This window comes from Brachyhypopomus gauderio, unplaced genomic scaffold (genome assembly GCF_052324685.1).
Source record: "Brachyhypopomus gauderio isolate BG-103 unplaced genomic scaffold, BGAUD_0.2 sc114, whole genome shotgun sequence".
NCBI lineage: Eukaryota > Metazoa > Chordata > Actinopteri > Gymnotiformes > Hypopomidae > Brachyhypopomus > Brachyhypopomus gauderio.
In genome coordinates, this window is record NW_027506935.1 from 153,141 (window position 1) to 162,987 (window position 9,847).

Consider the following 9,847-nt stretch of genomic DNA (forward strand, 5'->3'; position numbering starts at 1 on the left):
ATATTATATATATATATATACAAATAATGATTTAGGTTTAGTGTCTAATCAACAACTGTTGTAAACGTTCGTTATACTGCCAAGTTGGAATATAACCAGATACTGCAGAAAGAGAGGATTTATTTCTGACATGATCCTCACAATAGAGATTTCTATTTTAAGGCTTTCACACAGAGTCTGGTTTTAACATATGAAAAACAGGCACGTCAGAATTTGAAAATGAAATCATGTAAATGAATGGCGCCTTTCACATCCAGGGAAAGCAAAGACCTTAAAAAGCTAGGTTTATACTTTCACGAGTGACCGTAGCGCGCGACTCCACACACCTCGCGCGAACCTTCGCGAACGGCGGAAGCGTTACACCCCTTAAAACAGGGGAAGGAACATTTACCTGACGAATTTTAATGTTGCTTTCAGGTTTCAGGTTTGAAAAGTGCTGAAATTTAGGCTAAAGTACTTGAAAATGCTTGAAATTGTAACTACTTCGTTTCACAACAAATAGCTGTCTGACTGAACAGTTCTCTTGTATTACGTTAACAAATACAAGCCTCTTGTAACAGGGCTGCCAACTTTTGAAGATCGCTTGGAGTGAGATTTGAACCTGGAGGAGGTGGCGAGTGTAAATTGTTGATGGGGGGGGTGCCGAACATAAAATGGACACAAATTAAGTGTTATATCGCGATCTATCGATCGCCGGTGGTTGGCGCCAGAGCGAACTAGTAACTCATTGAATCATAGATGTGGATCAGAGGTGAATAAACTAGATTTTATTTTTCGGCGTGAGATATCGCAAGTGTGGCGTGACAGCGTGTGAAAACGGTCAAATGCGTGTGTCTCACACTCAATGCGTGAGAGTTGGCAACCCTGTTGTAATTCCAGGACGAAACATGAGAGAACGTGAAGACGTTAAGATTGGGCGTTGGGGAAAAGGAAAAAAAGGGAAAAAGAAGGGGAAAAAAAAAAAAGATTGGGCGTTTTGAAAATAAACAACCATTAAATAATGTGATAAAAAAGTGAATTATTTCGAGTATATGTATAAATATTTAACTTAATTAAGTTTAACATGCTGGAAAATATTGAAATGGACCTTGAAAGAGACGTACAAGTGCTTTAATTCCACCTTGTAAAGGTGTATGAACCCGGCAAACATGACTTTGTTCATTGCGCTGAGGCGCGGCGCGCGTGAAGTTACAAATTTCGAGAGGTGCACGACCTTGCGAATCGACAGGGGCAAGACCCTCGCGCACGGCTAGCCAACGCGATTACATCATTTTCGCTGCTGATTTTAGGTCAAGTGAATATTCTAGTTCTTCTAGATCTCACTGCCGCATTTGACAGTTTGCCATGAAACACTCCTGTGCAGACTAGATACTTCAACCGGGGTGACTGGTACAGCTCTTACTTGGTTCAGATCATATCTTACTGACAGGCAGCAGTTTGTATTGCTGGCCATGTTCAGATCTGACACTACAACACTGTTCTTTTTTGCTCCCCAGGGTTCAGTTCTTGGCCCACTTCTTTTTATCATCTACATCCTTCCACTGGGTGATATTGTAGCGACTACTACTCCTCACAGCGAATTCCCTAACAGACAGGCACTTGGCCACTCAAGGAGTCTTAGCCCTTTAAGTGACACTTGGGGGCGGAGCCTGCGCGCACCAGGGGTGCAGCAGACTAGGAGGGGAAGAGGTTAGAGAGCGGACAGTGCTATTCTTCAGTTGCGTTGTCAATAAAGTTTCCCTCCTCGGGATTTTGGGATTAAGCAGTTTTTGCCTCGGTTCCCGAACCCGCTTCAATCTCATCAGACAGCACGGCCTCCAATTTCACTGTTATGCTGATGATATGCAAATCTACATCTCCACTAAACCCTCAGATATACTGCCTCTAGATTCCTTGGTTAGCTGCCTTGTTGATATTAGAATTTCCTTAAACTAAACAGTAAAATATCTGAAGCTGTTCTCATTGCTTCCCCTTCCACCTTCAAGAAAATGAGTCAATCGACAATATCTATCCCTGGCTTTATCCAATCATCTGTGACCAAAGTTCACAACCTTGGTGTCATTTTAGACTCTACACTTGTAAATGACAGCCTTATATTTATTTATTTGTTTATTTGTTTATTATTGAATATTTGCTTATTCTGCTACCTCCTGTTATCGCTGAACTAAACTTTCAGCGCGAGACTTTCAGTGCGAGCTCTTCAGCGCGAGTTCAATGTACGTTGCTCCAGAGTTTGAAAAAACACAAGAACAAACGAATTACCTATTATAATCCTTGTTATATTTTACTGTAGTTTGCTTCGTTCTGTTTTTGTGTTGTTGTATGTCAAATGTAAATACAAAGTTTCAAACTTGGTGCCCTTGGAAGCAGAAGGAGGTAGGAAGAAAAATTGTATTAATCCAAAAGAGTGATTTGTTTAATTTAAAACGAAGGGAGATGTGATTGTTGTTTTTGTTTCAGTAAGAGCTGCGGCTCATAACATAAAGTTGAGTTCATGTGCAAGTTTGACGCATTTAAAGTTTGGACCCTGTTCTACATATTATCTGTGAGGTATGGTGCTAGGGCATTTGTGTTTATTTTTATTTTTTTGCCACATTTTGTCATTTTCATGGTGTCAAATGTCAGTGGCGAAAAGGAGGAGAGAATAAAGATACACCAGTCGAAGCTCCGAGCATTGTTTTGTGATTAATCCAAATGGTCCGCTACAGTGAAAACTCCTTCTGGCTACAACAGACCAACATCGCAGAGAAGCTGACATCTCATCCGAGATCCAGCTACCAAACTGATACCAGCCAGCTGATTCTGCTCGCACCAATATCCTGCACAGACAAGATTAAAAAGGGACAGCACAAGTCCAATTACTGATTCTGAAAAGGACATTGAGTGCTAACAGAACAGATAGAATGATACATACAGATAGTATGTGTTTATGGATTAAAAATTTATGATATGTCTGTTTAAAAAAAAAATATATATATATATATATATATATATATATATATATATATATATATATATATATATATATATATATATTTTTTTATGATTATTTATGACACTTGTTACTGTTTCATGCTAAAATTCCTTTGAATGTTCATAATTTGTAAATGCTTGATATAGATTTTACTCTGTGGTAAAAGAATTCAAGCATATGGTATTCAAAGCCACGCTAGACTTGAAACAGTTGCACAAACAAACAAGATGTCACTCCCAACAGAAGTGACAGACAATCCCATAGACACGCCACTCAGGTCTAGCTCACGAGAGAGAAAGCTAACAGAGAAAGGTCAAGAAATGTATGACCAAGATACTAAAAAATGTGAAAAAACATTTAACAAGGCCTATGACTCTTGGAAGCTAGCAGCAAGGGAGATTAGGACAAAATTAAAAACTTTCTGTTCATTAGGAGATCTCAATAAACTACATGAAGATGTTCAAGCAAGGCATGATGCTGTAAAACTGCAGTATGACCCTATTCTACGTAACTGTAACACCACGCCAGAGATTGTCAAAAAAATGGACGCCTGTGTCGTGCTGACAAAAGAAATCTGTGACCTCATAAGCAACCGTCTAGAAACTATTGATGAAGTTTATAATGATCAACTTGAAAAGGAAAGAGTAAGAGAAATGTTGAACAAAAAAGAATATGGGTCTGTGTTTGGCTTAACTAAAACTGAAAGTTCATCAGAGTCAACAGAGAAATCAAGCAAACTCTCCAGTTCAGCCAGTATCCATAACAGTAGAGTAGATGCAGAAGCAGAGCTTGCTGCTAAGCTAGAACAGTCAAAAGCCATGGAAGAAATTCAAGCACAACGAGCACATCTCCACAAGTTAGAAAGTGAATGGAAACTTAGAGACAAAAATGTTGTCAGAAATTAAACAAAGAGAAGTGGAAGTACAACAACAGTTGGAACGAGAGAGAGCAAAACTGCAGCAGTTGCAAGCAACAAAAGAGGTAGCTATAGCTGCAGCTCGTGTGCGAGCGTATGACAGTTGTGATGAAGAAATTGACAACAGAACTAGCTCAGCTCGTTACAGAACACACCCTCGGTTGGATCCAGACGCTGCCTCATTCCGACCTCACCAAGCAGTGCCCGAGGTAACTGACCCAAGAGTCTACCAGTTTAGCACAAGCAATTGCTAGTTCATTGAGTATGAACCGCTCGCCAGTCCCTGAACCCACCACATTTAGTAGTGACCCTTTAGTGGTGGGCAGTCATGGCCTGGCGGTTAGGGAACTCAGGGTATCTGCACATTTTTAAATCTCAAATTCAATGACTTTTAAGACCTTTTTAATACCTCTCACAAGAAAAAATAATACATTTACTGGGGATGCAGGTGTTGGCGAATGAAAATTGTTGACGTTGTTGAGGCCGTATACTCCAACCGTATACTCCAATATAGCACTAGGACCCTGGAGCGGTTATTTTCTGCATGGTCCTAGCGCTAGATTCGGCAAAGTTCACATCACGCCAGAACAACTGAACAACACACACTTATAATAATTTAATGCCTCCCCTCATAAAATTCCAGACATTTTAAGACATTTTTAGGCCTTGAATATAGAAAACTAAATTTAAGACATTTTAAGACTTTTTAAGGACCCGCGGGTACCCTGGGAACTGGTCTTGTGACCGGAGGGTCGTGGGTTCGATTCCCAGACAGGCCATGACTGAGGTGCCCTTGAGCAAGGCACCTAACCCCAACTGCTCCCCGGGCGCCGGGCTAGGGCTGCCCACCGCTCTGGGCATGTGTGATCCACAGCCCCCTAGTAATCACTAGTGTGTGTTCTGACTGCACAGATGGGTTAAATGCGGAGGACAAATTTCGATTGGGGTGTAAAAAATCACAATTGACAAAAATATGGCTCATTTCTCATTTCATTTCATTTTTTTTTTTAAGTTTACAGATTGGAAAATGTCATTTATAACTCTGATTGACTCTGATTATCTTAAAAATTATCTTGCTGGAGAGGCCCGTAAGGCTGTTGAAGGTTTCTTTTATAGAGATTCAGAGGATGCATACAATGGAGCATGGAATGTTTTACAAGACAGATATGGTCACCCTTTCATCATACAGAAAGCTGTCTGTGATAAGCTCATGAAATGGCAAAGGATCAACACAAATGACCTGCTAGTGCTACGAGATTTCGCCGACTTCCTCCAAAGCTGCACTGAGGCAATGCCACACGTCAAAGGATTAGCTATTCTTAACGACTGTGAGGAAAACCACAAGATGCTCAGAAAACTGCCAGAATGGATTGTTCGAAAGTGGAGTCGAATTGTTGTAGATGAACTTGACACATCTGGCAACTATCCAGATTTTGCATGCTTCACAAAGTTCCTTAGCAGAGAGGCACAGATAGCTTGTAACCCTATTGCTTCTCCATTAGTGATAAATTTCAAACCTGTAGATAATAGAATTCCAAAGAAAGCCAAAGCTTTCAACACAAGCATACAACCAAATAGTTTTCCCAAAGAGAAACAAGAAACTAACAGCAGTAAACCAAAATTGCCTTGTTCTGTCTGCAAAAGTGAAACTCATGGCATCACAAGGTGTCCCACCTTCACAGCAAAGAGTGTTGAAGATAAAAGGGCATTCATTCATGAAAATCGGCTCTGCTTTGGATGCTTAAGAAAGGGTCATATGACCAAGGATTGCAAGAGGCGACACACGTGCAACACATGCAATCGTCGTCACCCAACCTGCTTACATGAAGACAGGAACCAAAGACCTGTGGAAACAATAACGAACAGCTCCACTTCCACAGAAGAACATGCAAGCCAGGAAATGCACACGGTCTTGTCCCATGCATCAACACAACACTCTTCTGCCACCTCAAGTATTGTTCCAGTCTTTGTGTCTTCAGTACAAGAACCACACAGAGAGATACTTACATATGCAATACTTGACACACAGAGTGACTCATCATTTGTTCTAGAAGATGTACTTGATAAACTAAATGTAGATGTCCAGCCAGTAAAGCTGAAACTTAGTACCATGACAGCCATCGACACAATTATATCGAGCAAGAGTGTTCATGGTCTACAAGTTCAAGGACTCTACTCTGAGAGTTGTATTCAACTACAGCAGGCCTACAGTCTTGACTTCATCCCAGTGGATAAGTCTTACATTCCAACGAAAGAAACAGCATCTCGGTGGCCTCATCTCAGAAACTTGGCAGACAAGTTGCCACCCCCTCAAGACTGTGATGTAGGGCTCCTAATAGGATATGATTGTCCTTCAGCACTAGCTCCTCTTGAAGTTGTCTTAGGTGACAAAAATCAGCCGTTTGCGCAGAGATCAGAACTAGGATGGAGTATAATAGGCTCAACAAACCCCCACCTAGGCAGACAAGGAAGTCAAAGCTTCGTACATTGGCTAACAGTAAAAGAACTGCCAGTTCCATCAGCAACAGATGTTCTAAAGACTTTGGAGTCAGACTTTAATGAGAGAACTTATGAGGACAAATATGTGTCACAAGAAGATGTTCATTTCATACAGTTCCTCAGTAACCACATCAGGCAGAAAGAGAATATGGGCATTATGAGATGCCCCTCCCTTTCAAAGGCAAAGGTCCACCCAACCTACCAAACAACAAGAGGTTAGCCACAGTTTGCCTACAGTGTCTTAAGAAAAAATTAAAAGCCAACAAACAATACTACGATCAGTACAAAACATTCATGGAGGAAACTATTAACAAGGGTGATGCAGAGCCTGCTCCTACAACATCTGAGGGAGAGACAGAGTGGTACCTTCCGCATCATGGTATCTACCACCCCAGAAAACCGGATAAGCTGAGAGTTGTTTTTGATTGTTCGGCCAAATTCCGTGGTATTTCTCTGAATGACACCCTGCTTACTAGGCCTGATTTGATCAATCCACTGGTAGGAGTACTTTGTCGCTTCAGAAAAGATGCTGTAGCCATTATCTGTGATATTGAACGGATGTATTATCAGTTCTCCGTCACACCTGAATCCAAGAATTATCTAAAGTTCCTGTGGTGGAAAAGTGGGAGATTAAAACAGTCATCTCTCTGTCACAAATTCAAGCACCCAGTCATTTTACCAAACAATAGTCATGCAACTAAGCTTATAGTGTCTCACTACCATGCTAAGACATGCCATCAAGGTCGAAACCAGACACAAATGGAGCTTAGGGCCAATGGATTCTGGGTCATTGGTGGGAGCAAGCTGGTCAGTAAGCTGATACGAACCTGTGTGCTTTGTAGGAAACTTCGACGACCGACAGAGAACCAGCAAATGGCTGAACTACCTAGAGAGCATCTTGAAGCCTCAGCACCTTTCACGTATAGTGGCATGGATTGCTTTAGACCATTTATTATCAAAAAAGCCCGCAAAGAATCCAAAAGATATGGACTTCATGTCTGTACTCTAGAGCTGTCCATATTGACATGCTTGAAGATTTGTCGACAGACTCGTTCATCAACGCATTGAGATGCTTCATCAGTCTCAGAGGAGCTGTTAGACAACTTCGCTGTGACCAAGGCTCTAACTTCATTGGCGCCAGAAATGAATTTAAGGAAGCACTTAAACAGTGTGACACCAAACTACTGGAAATCTTTCTGACTGAAATGCAGTGCGAATTTGTCTTTAATTCCCCCTCTGCCAGCCACGCAGGTGGTGTGTGGGAACGGCAAATTAGAACCATTAGAAACGTGCTAAATGCTACCTTTGTACAGTGCCCAGGTCGACTTGATGACGCTTCTCTCAGAACACTGTTCTATGAAGCCATGGCTATCGTTAACAGCCGTCCACTAACAGTAGATGGAATAAATGATCCTCTCATCACGATGAAATCGAAAGTTGCCCTTCCTCCCCCTGGAGTATTTGTTAAGGAGGATTTGTATGCCACAAAGAGATGGAGGAGAGTTCAGTATCTCATTGAACAATTCTGGTGTCGTTGGAAAAGGGAGTATCTACTCAACATATCCACGAGACATGGCACTTACCTCAGCACAACCTCAAAGTTGATGACATTGTCATTATTAAAGATGACAACTTCCCGAGAAATCATTGGCAACTAGGACGGGTGGTGGAGACTGTTCAAGAAAGTGATGGCTTAGTCCGCCGAGTCAAAGTCCAAGTAGGAGAACGAAAGCCTCACAGAAAACAAAATCCTCACTCTAAACCTTCAGTTATTGAGAGGCCTATACAAAAATTTGTACTTCTCCTTGAGAATTGATTTAAGCAAACACACCGCTTGATAGTTTAATGTGAGTCATTTATTAGAGTCAATAAATCCTGTACAACTCATTTAGTTTGTTTGTGATGTATAGTTCGCCTGTATACTTCTGATAGTTTAATGTGAGTCATTTATTAGAAGTCAAGAAATCCTGTACAACTCATTTAGTTTGTTTGTGTATTCTTTCATTCATTGTAGCAGGATTTGGTGGGAGTGTAAATGACAAACAAATAAATAAATATAAGGCTATTTTTTTATTATTTGCTTCATTTTGTTTTTGTGTTGTTGTATGTCAAATGTAAAAACAAAGTTTCAAACTTAGCGCCCTTGGAAGCAGAAGGAGGTAGGAAGAAAAATTGTATTAATCCAAAAGAGTGATTTGTTTAATTTAAAACGAAGGGAGATGTGATTGTTGTTTTTGTTTCAGTAAGAGCTGCGGCTCATAACAAAGTTGAGTTCATGTGCAAGTTTGACGCATTTAAAGTTTGGACCCTGTTCTACGTATTATCTGTGAGGTATGGTGCTAGGGCATTTGTGTTTATTTTTTATTTTTTGCCACATTTTGTAGTTTTCACGGTGTCAAATGTCGGTGGCGAAAAAGAGGAGAGAATAAAGATACACCAGTCGAAGCTCCGAGCATTGTTTTGTGATTAATCCAAGTGGTCCGCTACAACACTTTCTCTTGAGGCACACATTAGCAACATAACCAAAACAGCTTTTTTCCATCTTAGAAATATTGCCAGGCTGCATCCCTCTCTCCCAGACACTGTAGCTGAAACACTCATACATGCATTCATTTCAACACGACTTGATTATTGTAACTCTGTCTTGGTTGGGCTCCCTACCAGGAGTCTAAAAAAGCTCCAGTATGTGCAGAATTCAGCAGCGAGAGTTCTCACACGCACTAGAACATGTGAACACATAACCCCAAAGCTGAAAGAATTGCACTGGCTTCCAGTACAATATCGAATACAATATACAACTCTGCTCTTGGTTTTTAAGTGATTGCATCCCTTAGCAAAAAGAAGTTTATTCAAGTGTACTATGAGTATACTTAATTTTTACTAAAACTGAGGAAGTATACTTGAAGGTGACTTTTTATAAACTATATTTTAGATACTTAAGAATAGTATAGTGAAGTATACTTGGCTTATACTGAAAAGTATAAACAGAAGTCTAAGACTAAATACATTAATACTTATACTTTAGTATACTTTTTACATCTTTCTGCCATTACTATATCTTGTTCCATGTCATTGACTCATGCTTAACTTTTAATTTCTATATTAATTTCTATATTAAGTTTAAAATGTTATGTTTATGTTAACATTTTTACAAGCATATATGCACAAGTTTTGCTTTACCTGTCACGCTACAGCCCCTGACCCCTCCCCTTTGGACGTGTGTTTATGTTGTCTATGTGTAGTTCAAGGAACAGCCTTGATCTACCTACAAGATAGTGAAGGGAAACAACACAGAGTACAGTTGCGAGATGCCCTATACATGCCGGCCTACCCAGATGTGTGGACCCGAGTCACATGACTTGGACTCGAGTCCGACTCGAGTCACTAAACTGATGACTTGTGACTTGACTCGACAACATCACTGAAGACTTGCGACTTGACTTAGACTTTACCTTTAC